Below are 17,818 nucleotides of genomic sequence, written 5' to 3' on the forward strand. Positions count from 1 at the left end.
GGGACGCTTGCGCGGGCGCAGCGCTCTCCTGCGCTCCCAGTCTTAGCAGCTGATCTGCTTGGGGAGGAAGAGCGGGGCAGAGCGGCGGGGGCAAAGCTATGGCAGGAGGCTGCAAACAGTGAGAGCTCGGGAACAACCCCCCAAAACGGGCTCCCCCCAAGCTGCAAAGACTGCAGCTCTCTTATCGCTTTGTAGAGACTGCCAAAATCCTTCCGGTTTAGGGAAAGTTCAGACAAATGTTATTTCTTCCTATTTTTCAGATGAGGAGATGTCTCGGAGCCTCAGCCGAGTCGGGGGGTGACGGGAAGGTGTCGCGGCCCCGGGGGACGAGGGGGTCTGCGGGAACCGGCTGGCCCAGGTCCCCCCAGCTGTGCAGCCCAGCTGCAGACCCCGCTTCCCCGCGAAGCCCGCGCACTTCACCTCGTCGGAGCTTCCTCCGCTCCTTTTTACTGTTCTGTTCTTTCTAGGGCATAAGAGAGTCGATCTGACTCAGTGTTATTATTAATCCCATATGTAGCTTATGAGGGGAGGAAAAAGCAGTAATTAAGTGCAGTCATAAGTTAAAAGAATTGAACGTGTTTCTTGCTTGCCTAATATCTGGCAAGCACCTTGTGTTTACTCAGTCATCTGCCTCTCCGATTTGGCTGAATCGAGAGTTTTTCAAAACCAACGTGAGCGCACGCGCACTGCCCGGGGGCTCCCGGGGGTCGGGCCCCCCCGCCGTCGCCGCGTCCCGGGCGTCGGGGCTCCCGCAGAGGCACCCGTGCATCCTCGCCGCCCCCAGCGCCGCGGGGTTTCTCGTGCAAGAGCCCCAGAAAATAGGTTTCAGGTTCAAATCCGAGAAGAGATGAAGCTCCCCAGGAAAAGAGAAGCTAACAGGAAAGACCGAGAACTTGACAGAGGCTGCGGGGAAAAGGCAGCTGAGCGGGGACGCCGGGGCGGGCTGAAGCTCGGGGAGCAGGAGGTGGGGATCCGTCGCTGATAGCCATCACTAACGGAAAACCAGAGGGCAGGCTTTTATGCTGCAGAATGGAAAAAATCAAGCTAAATACTAGGAAAAGGTTATATAGGCCTAAACCAGGAGAAAAAACGGCCAGCGAAGCAAGTTGTGAAGGAAGAGGAGGCCGGCGCTGGCAGGGGACGTCAGGAGGATGCTCGCCGCTGCAGAGAGGTGGGTGCAGGGGACAGTGGCCCGAGCAGGGACACGGGGGACCCCAGCACCCCTCGCCCTGCTGCTGGCGGGCACCAGCCCTGGCCGCGGGTGCAGCCCCTGCCCCACGTTCCTGCTGGCGATGGGCAGGGAGCCCGGGCGGGTGAAGTGCATTTAAGGGGAGGGCCGGGGTGGCCCTGGCGGGGGGCTGGGCTTGCTGCCTGGGGAGGAGCCTGCAGCTGAGCTGGGTTTGGGCTGGGCTGTCTCTGGTGCAGGTCTCCTGTCCTAGGGGCTCTCTCTGATGAAGGTCCCTTCTTCTAGGGGCTGCTGGCGTGCTGGGGGAGGTGGGCAGCTTTCTCCTGGGGCTGTTTTCCCGCAGCCGTCCTGTGCGAGCTCTCTGGAAGCGTGCCTCTAGGCTGAGAGTGAGGCAAGCCTTCACAGAGAGCAAGAGTTAATAGCAAGGTAGAAAGGGAGGAGCAAGGAGGAGAACGTAGGTGTTCACCGGGTGTTAATGCACTGAGCCTCCGAGGGGTTCCTAGACCAGGCCCCGTCTCGCGGAAGGGGGATGAGTTACGAGCTCTCCTGGGGCTGCTCCTCTCCCTGGGGCCCCGTTGCCCTGGCCAGGGTCGCGGGCTGCGCCGAGCTCCTCGGCCGGGAGCGCGGGGGAGGCTCGGAGGGCGCTGGGAAGCTCCGTCGGGTGGCCCAGGAGCCGGGCTTGTCCTGCCGGGGCGTGAGAGCAGGGGGCAGGAAGACTTTCATCTTCTGCTAACGTCGTAGCTATTAAAAGAGCCGCCCCTGAAATGCAGCGTTGCAGCTTAGCATCCCGCGAAGCGGCGGGGCAGCAGCTGGGCTCGCGAGGGCCGGGGCGACACCGCGCCTGGCGCTGGGCTCTGCTGCGGCCCCGGCAGCACCGCGCTCCCCCCAGCCCTCCTTCTCTCCTGTTTTTCCCTCCGTCCAGAGGATCATTTTTCAGACAGCCCCAGCGCTTTGCCCTGCAGTCAGACTATTTAGTCTGGTTTTGGTGACCCTGTCTGACTGTTCAAGAATAAGCTCTCAGGTTTCTCTTTTCTCTGCAATCACCACACTTTTTTTTTTTTTTTAAACAAATACATACCTTTGAGCCGGAGCCTTTCAGAAGGGCTTAAGGTGGTCCCATTCTTCCTCCTCGGCGCTGGGAGAAGTGCTCGGAATAGCGGGGATTTGCATTCCTCCGCGATTGTGCCGTGGAGAGCGGGGTTACCTTCCCTTGTTAGTGATGTTAGAGTGGTCATTCAGAGCCACCGAAAACCTAAAAAAATTAGGAGTGCATGCATGCTAATGCACGGGCAGCACTTATCTCCGAACACTGGAGCTAAGAGACGGCTGCTTTTCTTTAGAGAAGTGAAGATACAGGTTTTGGTCTGACTAATATGCGCTGAAAAAGCCCATTGTGCTTTAAATGTTAATTCCGAAAGCTTCTAAAAATCCCCATAAGCTGCTTCCTTTGTGCGGCTCAGCCATTGTCCGTGGCCCCCAGCAAGGGCTCACGCCGCGTCGGCACCGCGCGCCGTGCCGAGTCAGCAGAACGGCTCCGCTCGGGATGGATGGCTGTGGCTGCTCACCAGTTAATGCTGTTTTAATTACTATACACAAGTCGAAGTAGCTAATAGCTCATGATAGGCTTTACATCTTAGACATCATTACTCCAGCTTCTCAAATGCAATAGCCACTAAATGCACGGAATGACTGTTTTTAAAAAATTGGGTTTCATAAAGAGCTAAAGGCATAGAATATTTTTCTTCATAAATAACAAGCAAAGAATTTATTTAAGAAATAAAATACAAGGGACCGTGTCATAAAATTCCCGAGGCCTCACGCTCCAACGGGTGAAAGTGCTGACCGCGAGGCGCCGGCGGAGGGAGGGAGGCCTGCAGCAATGGGGAGAGGAGCCGAGCAGCGCGGGGCCGGGCCGGGCTGCGCCGACGGGGCCGGGTTCATCCCAGCCGCACGCGGCCCCCGGGTTTATTCGGCCTGCCGCAACGCGCAATAATCGCCGGATGAGGGTCGTTCGGGCACTGCGTGCTAATGAAGCCTGCATTAATTAGCCGCTGTGGATTGATTTTCGTGATGTGTCTGTCTGGGCCTCTCAAATGGATCTGGAGGAATTTGGTGCTTGACCTTGGCTGCGGCGCAGGGAGCTGGGGAGGCTCCTCGCTCGGCCGGTGTCCTGGAAGAGCCCCTGCTCCGGCGGTGCATCCCACCCCGGGGCCTTTCCCAGCCTGGTGCATCCTGCTCCACTCCAGGGCCTCTCCCAGCCTGGTGCATCCCGCTCCGGAGCCTTTCCCAGCCTGGTGCATCCCGCTCTGGGGCCTCTCCCAACCCAGTGCATCCCGCTCTGGGGCCTTTCCCGGTCTGGTGCATCCCGCTCTGCTCCAGGGCCTCTCCCAGCCCAGTGCATCCCGCTCCAGGGCCTCTCCCAACCCGGTGCATCCCGCTCTGGGGCCTTTCCCGGTCTGGTGCATCCCACTCTGCTCCGGGGCCTCTCCCAACCCAGTGCATCCCGCTCCGGGGCCTTTCCCAGCTCTTCGGGGCTCTGCTCTCTCCTGCTGCTTCTCCCAGCGGTGCTGAGGTTGGGGGGGGACGGGACGTTTTTCTTTCCGTGATCCTTGCTGTTGCGCGGGGAAAACAGAGCGACTTTCCAGCTCTGAGAAATGAGGCGCTGGGGGGAAGAGAGCCCGAAAGCACACTAGAAACCTGGAGCGCTTTTTGCAGAGGACATTAGTGGAAAAAATAAAATAGCAGCAAATTGATTTTAGAGCGAATTCGGAAGTGTTTCTGTGAAACGCGGTCGCCTCCTGCCCCCTCCCACCCCGGCACCTAGAAAGCTCTTGGAGTGGAACAGCCTGCAGCTAGTACAATAAACACCTCCGCCGCAACCTGCCTCTCATTTGCATATTAGCAGCCTTAATTTTGATGAAATATGCAAATGTATGCAAAATGAAATTCATCTCATAATGACACAAGGCGATTAAACAATTTTTATGCTTAAATATTCTGTTTAATGAAATCAAACAGACCCATGCGTGTGACAAATTTGCCTCAGCATGGAGAAATTAGTGGATATCAAAAAACTAACACAGAATCCCAAACACGGAGCGTACTGTGCTGGGCATTGAAATCGCCTCTTCAGCGTGAAAATAATCAGTGTTTTTGATAACCAAATGAACTGGAAATTATATTACAGAGAACTGCTAAAATAAGTTAGTGGCAAGGTACTCCGTTCCCTACTCTCCAAAGAAATCCCGTTCTCTGGCCATCTTTTATTTATATTCCAGATGTTAGATTGAGTAAACACGCTTGCAGATTCTTTTCAGATATTTATTTATTTTAAGCGGAAAGCTGGCGATACGGCCTTATCCCCCGGCAAACGCAGCATCCCTCCTGGACGCGGCGCGGTGGCCCGGCTGCCGCGCCCGGACGCGTTCGCGTGGTGGGATGCAGGGGCAGGAAGCGGAGCGCCCGGACACGCGGCCCCCGCGCCCCAGCGCGCTCCGTAAGGCTTGCAGCGCTGCCGCCAGCGGTTTCCTTTGCGTTTGCCGTGCCCCGATGCTGCGCTGGAAGGCCGCGGGGCCCCTCGGTCCTAACGCGGAGCCTGCTCCCGTGATGGCTTGTCCAGGCATCGTTGCACTCCGCCGCCGGCTCGGATGGGATAAAACTGAGGCAATTTCATTTTAGTCCCATGCATGTTTCTGTTTTATTTTTCCGTGGACTATTTTTATTACAAGTAAGCACTGAAAGGAAGTTGCTGGTGGTGAGTTTCCCATTTTCCAATTGACTTTGTTTTCCTTAATAAATATGTAAATTCCCCACTGATCTTCCAGACCTACAGGTGGAGAAGATCTGCTGGGTCACCTGGCGAGACTCAGCCCAGGATACATTTCCCAAGGCTTGGTCTAGGTTTTTGACTTTGCTTTGTTTTCCACTCGACATCATGCAAAATGAAAATTTCTTGGGTATTTCATGCGTCTTTCTGCCAGGAAAAGAGAAAATCAGAAATACTCGGTTTGCGCTCAGGTTCAGTCCTCTGTACCTCCTGCTGAACATCTGCACAGCTGGTGACACCACCCGCCCCAGCCACTGCCCAGGTGAGCTGCGTGCCGGTAACGAGCCTGTTAACGTGGTGTCCAGGGGCTCTTGCTCTTCCCCAGCACCTTCTCTCTAGCCCTTTCTAGCCCAGGATGATGCTCCGCGTCCAGCTTCGGCCGGCTCCCCGACGGGACCTCCCTTGGCGCCCGCGTTGGGGCTGCGCGCGGCTGGTACGTGCCCGGAGCAGCACCGGCACGCGAACGGAGCCTGGTCCTGCCTCCGAGCAGCAGCAGCTCCTGTCGCGAAGGTCCGAAGCGATCCCTGGGACCTGCGGGATGGGGCGGGACGGCGGGGCCGCGTTCCCTGGGCTCGGCCGTGAGCCCGTCGTGGGGCTCTGCCCCCTCGGTCCTGGGCTGCCCGCGCGCCCCGTTCCCGCGGCCGACGTCCCGGCCTCCGCTCGGCCTCTGCTCCCGGTTAAATCATCTCCAACACCGCAAGTTACTGCCTGAAAAGTCCTTAAATTATCTGAGAAAGTTTATGAACTTTCACAGCGTAAAATGAATGTGACATTTCCTCACTATAATAAATGTTCATCAGAAATGACTTGATACAAACAACCTTGTGCTACAAAGCCACCGGGCCATGAAAACCCTTTGACAAAACAATCTCCTTTAAAAGTGGCTTTGCTGGAATTAGGGCTGATTACGATCGCGTGGCTTAATATTTTGTCCTTTCTGTGTTCCTTCTATTTTGACAATCCACTGGATGGTTGTAGCATTTCATCCTGGAAGAGTATTCCCGCGCGGTGGGGTATTCACTGGCCCAGCGGGGCTGCTGTGCCGCGTCCTCTCTGCCGCGCTTCTTGATTAGTCCTACAGAGCGTATGCAAGAAAGGATGTATCCAGAAGGATGCTCTTTATCCAGAGACCTTTTTTTGCAGAAAAATGCACCCCTTTTTTCCCAAGGCACAGGCCCACGGCGCGGGACGTGCCGAGCCGCGAGCGGGTGCTCCGGGCCGCGGCAGCACTGTGGTTGCAGCACCCGGAGCCAGGAGCATCCCGGCCCATCCGCGCGCCTGCCCGCGCCGGGGGATTTTCCTTCGGGGACCGGACAAGCAACGCCTAAGTAAATAGGCAAAGTGGAGGCAATTCCAAGCTCATATCACGTTACAGTAATCAGAGGATAAAATTGTTTTTCTCTGTGACCTTGTTACAACCATGTGAAGTCTGTGGAGAAAACTGCGTGTCCAAATCCATCCTGCCTCCGCAAGCTTTGCCGCTGCGCTCGGACGGAGCGGGAGGGAAGGGGCGGCCGGGCCGGGATGCGGGGCGGCCGGCGGGACCCGCTCGCCTCGGCACGGCACGAGGGCAGGGTGGGACCCGGCAGCGCCCCGTAATTGATTTGCTTTTGATAATGTGAGCTGGAGTTTATTGTAAAAACTGCCGGCACGATTGGAGGGCTGCCTGTTATTATCAGTCTAAATAAATATGGGTTAGCAACAAATTCGAAACATCTGCTGGGGACGGAGCTGTCTCTCTGTCCGGACTTTCCCAGTAAAGCGGCTGTATCAGCGAGACGGCGTGCGAGCCCCGAGCGCGGAGGAATGCGCTCGGGAGGCAGGATGTCCAGGACCGCAGCCGCTGCTGAATTTGTCTGACCGGCTGTGCCGAAATTCTCATGTTTTTTGGATTTCTAGTGCTTCCTGGAAATGCTGCGGCCGAGCAGGGGCCGGCACGGCCCACCGCAAACGCTTTCCCAGCACGAAGATGCCGGGATGGTGGATGTGTGCGGAGACGGGGGGTCCCGCCGGAGCCCTCCTCGCGTGGGAACCGGGCGGTGCTGCCTGCCGCGCCCCAGCGGGGACGGGGCTCGGACGTGTGCGGGGCTGAAAACCCTCAGAGCCACCCGAATGTTAAAAAACAAATCATATTGCAGTGTCTCAGTTTTAAAATTGCCCCCAGACTCTCTGCACAAAGGCTGCTCCTACCGAAGGGTTGAAATCGGAGGGAAAAGCTGCCCAAGGGAGCAGCAGAGCGCCCGCGTTAGGCATCCCAGCCCGGCGCAGGATGAGATGTGCCGTGCTGTGCCGTGCCGTGCCGCAGCCTGGGAACGCCGGTCAGCGCAGCGCCCCAGCTCCCCGGCGCATCCGCTGCTTGCTGGGCGCGAGCGAGCCCGGGAGTTTTGCTTTGGTGCGTTTTAGCCTCGCTGCAGCTCGGAGCGGGGCCCCGGGGCTGCCGATGCAACGAGCAGTTTTGTTGTTCGGGGACGCGCGGGGCGGTTGGTGCTGGGTGAGTAACGGCGGCACCGCGGGAGGCGGCGCGCGGCAGCGGCCCCGGGACCCTGCTGCAGACCCCGGGCCGCACGTGCCCTCCCGCACCAGGAATTCGGGAAAGCCGCCCCGGCCGTTCTTATCGCTCCCCCCCGGCGTCTGAAACAGGCCAGCGCTGTCGGCTGCTCCTCGGCGTGGATCCTCCTCCATCCGTGCTCGGCTCTTGCCGTTCACGAGCACAATCCTATCTCCTCGCTGCTGGACAGCGGCCAAACGCAATCGGTTCTCTGAAAGACTAGCTAAATATGTTCGGCAAAAGAATTTAATTAGCCTCCTTCTCTTCCACCCGAAGCTTTAAGAAAAAGGAGGGGAAAAAAGGAAGAGAAACACGCTCCGTGTCTTCCCGGCCCATCTCCTCGGCTCGCTGGCAGCCCTGCTGCTCTGCGCGGGACGTCCACGCGCCGCCGGCCGGAGAGCCGTGCCCCGCGGGCAGCGCCCGTCCTGCCCGTGCCGAGGAGCTCGGTGAGCGTCGCGGTGGGAAGCAGCGTGGTCCCTCCTCCGCCTGCGGAAAGGAGTCCATTTACGGGAGTTTAAAGGGTCGTTTGGTTGGGATTTTTGTCTGTCGCCTGAACTCCTGCGAGAGATGAATCATCGCTGCGTGCGTCTGCTGCGCGCGGCTTTCGCTGGAGCCCGGGAACGCGAGGGAGCACGCGGCCGGCGCGCATCCCTTGCAGCGGAGCGGTGCTCCCAGCGAGCGCCGCACATCCCCGCCGCGCGTCCCCACCCCGCCGGGACCCCCGCAGGGTGCTGCGGAGCAGGAGAGGGGCTGTCGCAGGGAGGCTGCGGGGAAACGTGCACGTACAGCTCGTGCCCTAGTGCCGCGACTCCGAGAAATGCAAGGCTTCCTTGGAGGAAAGGCCCCTTGGAGGAGCTGCAGATGGTGCTGGCCTCTTCTCTTGCCTAAAGATGCTGAATGGAGACTCTGCAGCAGCTGACACTGAAATCTGTTTTTTTCAGCTACGGAGATGTCTAGACTGGGATAAACTGCATTGTTTCCACTGTCTTACCGGAAAACTTACTGGAAAAATCCCTCTCTCTGTATCAGCAAGAGCTGATAAGAACATGAGTCTCTTGGTCACCAGCAGTTATTTTTATGGTGGGGCCTAAGTGCCCTGTTGGGGATGAAGTTCACCCCATGGGAGGACTGGGGTGGTCATGGATGGCCCCATGACGTGGGTGGCTCCACAGCATGGATGGCCCCATTGCACGGACGGCCGCATTGCACGGATGGTCCCAAGGTGCGGATGACCCCGTTGCATGGATGGCCTTGTTGCATGGATGACCCCGTTGCATGGACGGCCTTATTGCATGGATGACCTTGTTGCATGGATGACCCCGTTGCATGGATGGCCTTGTTGCATGCATGGCCCCATTGCACGGACAGCCCCATTGCACGGACGGCCTCATTGCACGGATGGCCCCGCACAGCACTTGCCTGCGCCCCGTCCTGTCTCCGGAGCGGGCACCCTCGGCTCTGCCGGCGGGGCTGGCCAGGGTGGCTGCTGTCAGGCTAACGAGTTGGGAACCAATTTGTTATGAAATTTATGAAATGTTATGCAACTGTGAGGAACCAAAAGACAGACTCTCTTAAAATGATATCCTTGTTAATAATCTCCTTCATCCATCACCGCTGCTCAAGGATCCTCTCGCTTTTATGCAGAACATAAATTGCGGGGTCGGGGGGAGGGGGTCCGCAGGCGATGGGGATTGCAAGCAGCTGGTTGACCACAAACGGCAACTCCGGCACCAGCAGCTGACGCGCACGAGAGCGGCGACCGCCCTCCGCGAGCGCCTGCGCCGGGGCTGCAAAGGTCTCTCGTAGACTGAACTGCACGTCAATAAGGTTGCAAAAGGGCAACCGCGTGGGTTTCCAGGAAAGCCACCCCCGGCCCCAGCGGGGACGACACCATCTCTTGGCGTTCAAACCTTTCTCAAACGCAGCCACGGCACGTCATTTTAGTTGCGAGGATGCAGAAAGCGTGTGTTTTTACCTAATTCACTCCATGTGCACGTGCACACGCGGGGCTGACGGTGCCAGGACCCTCTGCGCGGGAGGAGCCTGGCCGGGAGCACCGGCCTCTCCTGCCGAGCCGGGGTCGGGGAGGTGGCTCGAACCAGCCCGGCGACGTCCGAGGCGCCAGGACGGGGCTGCCAAGCGCCCGCCCGGCCAGGCCTGGCGTTCGGAGCGGCCGCTCGGCGTTTTCCGAGCCCTCCCTCGGTTCCCGGGTACTACCCAGAATCACTCATCGCTTCTGCAAACCTTGGCCATCGCTTTCGTTTCAAAGCATCTGCGCAACGCGGCCAAAGCTAATGCTGATGTTGGCTTTCGCGTGAAGCTAAGGGTTAAGGGGAAGGGATCAAACCACAGAATATATAGTGAATGCAGCTTTTCTTGTTCCTGCTACATTGTGATATATTTAAACTTTCATTTAGCATAAATACTGTAGGTCAAACACCAGACAGATTCACCAATTATATTTTCCCCTATTAGATGAAATATGTTTCTAATTTGGCTATAGTTTTGTTTTATTAGACCTGTGGCAGCAAGGGTGACCCTGCTTCAAAATAACCTTTTCAGATCATTTAGCCCTAGACTTTTGCAAATAGAGTTTGATAAAGCAAAAATGTGCCAGTCTATTTTTTAAGTGAGGGTTATGTGAACCCAGTTCCTCCCCCCAGTCGAGCAGGGGCCCCGCCGGAGCTGCCGCGTCCTCGAACAGCGTTGTGTTACACGCGGCCGAGCGGGCAGCGAGGCTCCAACGCGCATACCTCACAGCGAAAATATGGTTTATTTTTCATAGAGGATTTGGGCCAGAGAATTTTTGTCTCTTTAAAACGTAATAAAAGATAATATTAGCATTTCTTGGGTTTAAATGCTTTCGAGTCTGACAGCCTTTGCGTATCGGTTGGAAGCGCTGTGCAGTGATTCACCGGCCCCGGTTACTGATCCCCGTGTTTGTCCTGAAAGTCAGAAAAAACCCGCCCGGCCGAGCCAGTGAGCAGGCAGCCACCGGCTATCTTTCAGGATCAGCTTTTGCTTTTTGTGTGTGGTGAAAGCCAGATAGATTAGTTATTTTTGCTTTATGCAATTCCTTTTTTCTCTTGGCTTATCTGATCCGCTTACTTTACCAAGGGCTTTATTTCCTCCGGGCTCCGGCGCTCAGAGCTTCTCGCTCAGCCCGCGTCAGATACCATCAGCGCGGACGGTATCGCTCGCGCTTACAACCCCGCGGAGAAGCCTCGCGGCGGGGCAGCATCCGCCCACGTCCGTCTGTCCGGAGGGGCCGGACAGTGCCCCGGCCCCGCGGCCGAGCGCGGCGCATTCCCCGCCGGAGCGCGCTTCGCCTTAAATAGAAGTTTCCTAGCGATCCTCCGCAGCTCTTGGCTGCAAGCGCATAAATAAATTCCTCCTCTCCCGGCCCCTTCAGCCGCGTTTCCCTCGCCCAGACGCGGAGGGTCGGGCTCAGCCCCGGGACGGGACTCTCCGGCGGGGCGACGCGGTGCCGGGCGGCCGTTCGGCGTGTGCACGCGGCCGATCCGCAGCCGATGCAGCAGCTTCCCCGCGGTGAACTACTGCAGTTCGTAGTACTGATAACAGCAGAACTTGCAATTTTGAAATTACCACCATTTGGAAACCAGAGTGTGTTTCAAGCAGAAAACAGTGTTTGAAGAAATATTTTGAATTGAGAAAGTCATGTTTTAAAGTTGTCTGGAATTTGAGGTTCTTAACAAATCCGCCCCCGTTTTTGGTGCACCGCCTGGTGAGCCCGGTATGAGGAGCATCGCTGGAAGCAAAACAGAATTCCTGTAACGGTATTCTCGGAATCGGCATATTCCTGCAAAATGTTTCCATGTCGGCAGCATCGCCGTTTCCAATGGAAATGCTCCGTCAGAAAATATCCTACCAGCGCTATTTCAAGCCCCAAACCCCAGAGCTATAGCGTTTCAGACACAGTTCAAAGCTATTTTTGTGAAGTCTTTAAAACCTTTTAAGTCTTTATTGAGAGAAAATCCCTCTCCGTGCTGTCGCCGGGTTTGATGGGCTTCACTTCTCGCGAGCCGGAGGACCTGCCGAGGCGCAGCGTGCCGGGGCCGGCGCTCGGGGGGGACCTGGGCCCCGCACCGAGCCGGGCTGCACCGAGCCGGGCTGCACCGAGCTGGGCTGCACCGAGCCGGGCTGCACCGAGCCGGGCTGCACCAACCGGGGCTGCACCGAGCCGGGCTGCACCAAACGGGGCTGCACCAACCGGGGCTGCACCAAACAGGGCTGCACCAAACAGGGCTGCACCAACCGGGGCTGCACCAACCGGGGCTGCACCGCAGCAGCCCCAGCCCCGGCGCTGCGTGAGCCCCCAGCCCCAGCAATCCCTGCCGCCGATGCAGGAGACCTCCCGGGCCCCGGCCGAGCTGCCGCAGCAGCGGGAGAAGGTGCAACTTGATGCTAAGCAAAACAGAAGCCCAGCCAAGCGGCGCGGCGGGGCAGCCGGGGCTGGAAGGAGCAGAATTTCCACCCGCGCAGCCCGGCGGGGCCCGGCCGGTCCCGGCAGCGCGGCCGAGGGCCACCCCGCTCCGGCGGGTCGTTGGGCCGAGCCCCTGCAGCGGTGCCTCCCGACCCCGCCGGGCCGCGCGGCTGGGGTTTCTCGGGAACCGCTGGCCTCGGAGCAGCGCGGCTGTTTCCAAACGAGAAAAAGGCACGTGCATGTAGAAACAGCCCTGTGGTCTGCGTGCTTGGAGTTACAGCAGCCATAAATTTTATTTGCAATACTATTAAAATATATTCTATTTATAATGTGCGCTCGCTGTTCCAGGGACCGACTGAAGATATCAGAGGCAAAAAAAGAAGTAATTTCTTTTATTCAGAGAAATGGGGAGGAGAAATTTGATGTTCCACAACAATTCGAAATTTGCGAGCGCTGCGCGTCTGCCGGCTGCCTCGGCCTCTCCACTGAGCAGAGCTCTTCAAGCAGCTTTTACACAAAAACGTTTCCTATAGAAGTGATACTTCACATATGAGATAGGATGTTTATCTTTTCTGAATACCATCCCCGAACATGCTGATATCTCTCTCCAGATAGGGATGGATTATGTGGAAATAAAACAATAAAATTGGGCTCCTTTCATTCCTTTATTTACTTATTTACAAATGCATCAGAGAGCAAACATTTGTATAATTGAAAAACATATCGGCGGTGGCTGGAGCCGCACCGGCGTGCTGCGTGTCGCGGCTGCCGGCCGTCGGGAGCCCCATGGGCCCGGGGAGGGAATCGCGGGGCTGCCGCGGGACTTTGGGGTCGCGGCGGTGAGCAGAGCTTCCCGGGTGATCCCGCCGGCTGGGAGCAGGCGACACGAGGGCTTCTTTTGGTTTTCCTCTTTCGAGCCCCCTGCCGTGCTCCTCACCGAGGAGGGTGGACGTGCGGATTAGTGGCATCAATGAAATGCTGTTAGAGATAGAGTCTAGTTTAATTTTCCAGGAATGACAGTATGTGGCTTTTTTCTAATACTTGGAAATTTGTCCCAGCCAGGTGTACTGCATTTTTCATCTCTATTACCATGTTCTGCTTTGTGATTTTTAACACTGAGTTTTAAATACACTCAAAAAACCCCTTCAGCATTTCCAAAGTAATTTTTTATGGTATATTGCCCCAAAAAGGGATTATTTAGAGTAAAATTAGCATAAATAACCAGGCTTAGTGTTTCCCTTTCGCTGCCTGGGCTGTGGATGCTTTGCCGGCGCAACGTGACGTTCCCGGCACCGCGCGGTGATCCAGACCGGGAGCCGGGAATGGGACCCAGGTTCATCGATTCCTAGCCCAGAGCACTGGTACGTGCACCCCGCTGCCTCGTAACGCGAGACGTCTGTGTTAAGTGACTCGATAAAGGCCAGAAGAGAGGGATTTTCAGCTGCGGCTGCCGAGGGAAGGGGCGGCCGGTGCCGGGTGCCGAGCCCGGGGCTGGCGCGGGGCAGGGGGAGTCCCGGGGCTTCAGGTGCGGGAGCAGGAGGAGCGTTTCCAGCCCCAAAGCGGTTAACGTGAAGCCGGATCCAGCAATATTCCTGGGGCGATAAAAGCAACGCCTAACTACAGACTTTATTATGCATACGGTATGTCTGAGACATTTATTGGCAGATTAACTACTGCATGTGCAAAGGGCAAGCAAGGTTTGTCTGCGGGAAACCGAAGTAGGGGCTGCTGCTCCGCTGGCTCCGCGGCATCCGCACGCCGGCACGAGGGCGGGAGCGCGGCCCCGGCACCGCTGCTGTCCCGGGCACGGACGTCGCGGCGGGGAGAGACGGTGCCGAGGGCACGCGGCAAAGCCCCCGGCCTCCCGCCGCCGCAGCCCGGGGCCGAACGAGGCCCCACGTCCCTCCGCGGGAGAGGACCGAGGCCCCGGTCCCCGCTGCGGGCTGGCAGGGGAGGGGACGGTGCTCTCGCGGGCGTCCCCGGGGTCTGAGGAGGCTCCTGCTGCCCGAGGATCGCTGAGGAGGCTTTTTCGGCAATGGAAAAGTTATTTTTCTGAATGGACATTTATGTTTTTCCCATTAATTGGAAGAAATTCCAAGGCCGAGGAAAATCTTAGAGTGAGATCACTTTGCAAAACTTTGAAAAATTCTCGCTGAGAAGGGCCTGTGAAACCCAGCCTTCCCCAGCTCGCGCCCTCCCGGGGGGGAGCAGCCGCGGAGCTCCCCGCCGTCCCCCCGGCCGCCGAGCGGGGCGAGGGGCACCGCGGACGCAGATGCCACCGGCGCGCCGGAGCAGCACCCTGCTCCCGGGATGCAGCGGCCCGAGTCCCTGCCAGGGCGAGGACAACCAAACCGCAGCAGCGGAGCAGCGTGCTGGTGCGGGCGCTTGCGCCTCTAAACCGGGAGCGATCCCGGGGCTCGCGCTGCCGGCAGCCGCAGCAGCAGCAGCTCCCGACGCCGGCCCGGCTTGCACCCGTCAGCGAGCCACGCGCATAATTGCTTGCAGAAATGGGACCTTCGTTTGCTTTTACTTCTGCCCGGCCTGCCCAGTCCCCCAATATCTCCCTGCTCCTTCAGGCGACCGCTGCTCCAACACAAATACAGATTTTTCTGGAAATGTGATTTGTTTCCCCTAATTTTGATCTCTTTTTGCATTCTTCAGTTTAAGAAGCAGAACCCGTGAAGAGCTTGGCTGACATGAGTATTTGTGGAAAGGTTTCCTTTTTTCCCCTTTTTCATATTTTTCTCAAAAACACCTACCTAAATCCAAATAAGATTAAGAGAAAAACCTCTAAAATGGGTTACATGACTTTGGTAACTAGATCCTTCGCAATGAGGAAGGGAGCACAATATTCTTATGTAATAAGTCCTGCTTTATAAATGCTTTAATTCTTAAATTATATTGTTTTAATAAACAAGACTCTAGACATGCCCAAGGGCACTGTTATTCTCATAAGAGTTTTCCAAGAAGGCTTGTGTTCTTGGATTATTATTCCGTGACTTCCAAACTCACTGAGCGGAGCTGTTTTTTTATACTCAGATTGCAGTGAAAACAACAACTTTCAAATAATTTGTCGAGTAGATCAGGAATCAAAATGGAAACTATTTTTGCAGGATGAGAAGTGGCGAAAGCCTCTCGCTTTGTGCAATTAGATGTGAGCTCTGGGGCCTGGCGCGCGCCTGTTAAAAACAGCGTTTTTGGAGCGCTGGGCTAGGAAGGGGCGCGGAGGATGGCTGGAGCCGCCGGGACGGGGTGGTCCGGGCTCCGGCGGGATGCAGGACGCGGGATGCGGGGTCCCTGGGGCTGGTGCTCCTCCGCCCCGCAGCGATGCGCCCGCCGCGGCCGGGGGATGCGGGAGCCGCCGGGACGGGGTGGTCCGGGCTCCGGCATGCTCCTCCCGGCCGCCGCCACGGCCTCGGCCTCCTGCGGGAACGGCTCTCCCGGCGCGTGCATCCGCCTGTGCCGGCCGTTCCTTCGGAACCGGATGCAAATGAGGGGAAATCTCACCCGCTTGTGCCTGTGTCGAGTATCTTCTGCCTTATTTCCCTGAATTATTAGCTCTCTTTTATTGGCTTTGGCTTGCAGGAGGATGACTTATTTCATCCATCAAATCAGAATCTTTTTAACACTAATACTGAATTTATAGAAGTGGTTAAACGAAGTGTTGACAATATGGACAATGTGTTTCTGATTAACGCCGCAATTTAAAGTGAAACTGCCAACTGCCTGGAGTTGCTAAAGCGGCGCAGCGCTTTTCCAGACCCGGCGGGCCGGGAGCTCGGCAGCGCGGCGCGGGCGGACGTCGGGCCCCAGCACGGCGCGATCAGCAGGGAAACCTTTCCGCAGGGAAAGGGGAACGGGGGACCCCGTCCCGGCTCTCCCCGCCGGTCCCGCTTCGTGCCCGGCCGCGGGGCTTGCAGTGCCCGTCGCGCGGGGAAGGGGCTCGGCAGCAGTGCCGGCTTTGGGGGGGGGGAAAAGAGATCAAATAGGCTAGGTTTTTTTGGTATGTGGCCCAAAGAAAGAGGGAATTGCACAAATGGATCGATAATAGGAATAAAAGGGAGAGGGAGGGAGGGGGGTGCAAGAGGAGCCCCCGCCGCCCCCGCAGCATCCGACTGGCTGACGTTGGAGGTCCCGCTGCCACCCGCCCGGCGAGCATCCCCGGGACTGGGGCGCTGGGTCCTCCCGCCCTCTGCTCGCCAGTCGCCTGCAGCTGCAATACTGAACCGCCGAAATTCGACAGCTACTGAAATCTCCAGCGTTTAGGGCTGGGAAAACCTCGTGGATTCGGAGGTTTTGCAGGCTGGTTTGGCTTCGCCGGGGTCAGAACTGCAGTCCGAGTTCAGGAGTCTTCCCGCAGCTTTCAATCCACTGGGGTTTGTTCCTCTCTCAAGGGTGATTCAGTTTTGGAAGAAACCCCCCGAGTCTCTTCCCCACGCGCGGCGCAGGCCGAGAAGAGCACGCGGGGTGCCCGGGGGGCGCGAGGACACGCACCGGCGGTCGCCGCACACCGCGACACTGCGAAACCTTGCTGCGCGGGAATGCACCCAAAATCGGTGCTGACCGGGCCGCGCGGGCGCCCGTCCCCCGCTGCTGCTGGGCAGGGGGGTCCGGCCGGCGCCGTGCCCCGGGACGAAGCCCCTGGTTTCCAGGCTGCGTATGCACTCGAGATAAAATAAAGGCACTTTTAAACCCTCACTCAGAACTTGAACGAGAGCCAAACTGAACGTTTTCTAAGCTCCTTTTTCCTCGCCACCCCCCCCCCCAACCAAATCTTTGCAGTCCCTCCCCAGAATGCTTCAACCCCTGTCTGGCCTTGTTTAAGAGTCAGCTTCAATAGTACCTTTGTTAAAGGAGAAATCTCATTAAACGTGAGGTAAGAGGAAATGAAAAAGTGTAAAATATCCAGATTTATTAGCTGTTGTCTTTTGAGCACTGGAAAATCGGGAGCTGGGGGCAAGGGGCGAGCGGTACCGAAGCCGCGAGCCGCTAAGCCTTACCCTGCTCCGCGCTGCCTTGCTGGCACCGGCTGCCCATCGCACCGCTCTTCCAAAAGCAAAAATCCCGAGTTTTGTGCTTCTGAGATAAAAAAGCGGACAGATGCCCATGCCTCGGACGACCAGCTCTCGGTCGCATCACCCCACGCGCGTGCGGGCCGGGATGTTTGTTAGCTGAACTCTGAGATTCCCCTCAGCTCAGAGGCAAAGGCGTTCCAGGATAGACGCTGCCTGCTTTTTCTCCTGCTTTGGAGGTAAAAGGGCAGCCAAAAGCGCCGAACCCCAGCGCTGCGTTTGCTCTCGGTGCTGGCGAGGGAGCAGCCCCAGCCCTCCGCTCTCGGGGCTCCCGGGAAGAAGAAAAGGTGCCAGGCGATTTCTAGCTAAGGAAAAAGCCAGGTTAGAGAAAACGCAGGGGTTTACGAGCCAGCGAGGCGCGGGCTGCCCGGTCTGCCGGCACCGCGATCCCAGCGCCCCGGTCTGCTCCGCGCCCGGCGCTCCTGCCGCGGCTCCCGGCACGCGGTGCGGGTGCAGACGGCCCTGCCGTGCACTGCCGCCGTGCTGCCGTGCCGCTCCCGGTCCCTGAACGCGCGCGGTGCCGGGGGCGATGGGACGGTCTGCGCCGGCCGCGCGGGGTGCCGGGGGCTGCCCCAGCCCGGACCCCAGCCCCGGCGCTCCGGGATCAGTGTCTCTCCGAAGCGGCATCCCTGCGGGACGCGGGAGCGGAGGCCCCGCACGGCTGGGCAGCGGGAGAGCTCGTCCGGCCGGGGATGGGCAGCGTTAAGAGGACTGGGAGGACGGGCTGGGCAGCACGCAGGGT

The 17,818-nt window shown here is 58.0% G+C and overlaps 1 long non-coding RNA gene across 1 annotated transcript in view; it reads left to right on the forward strand.

Annotated features, from left to right (window-relative positions):
- Positions 1-263: 263 nt before the first annotated feature.
- LOC135330188 (uncharacterized) overlaps positions 264-17,818 on the forward strand; it is a 30,810-nt gene continuing 13,255 nt past the window's right edge. Inside the window, exon 1 of the long non-coding RNA XR_010392003.1 lies at positions 264-1,171. This is a non-coding gene — a long non-coding RNA (uncharacterized LOC135330188). The remainder of the gene's footprint in view (positions 1,172-17,818) is intronic.

This window comes from Dromaius novaehollandiae, chromosome 17 (genome assembly GCF_036370855.1).
Source record: "Dromaius novaehollandiae isolate bDroNov1 chromosome 17, bDroNov1.hap1, whole genome shotgun sequence".
Taxonomy (NCBI): domain Eukaryota; kingdom Metazoa; phylum Chordata; class Aves; order Casuariiformes; family Dromaiidae; genus Dromaius; species Dromaius novaehollandiae.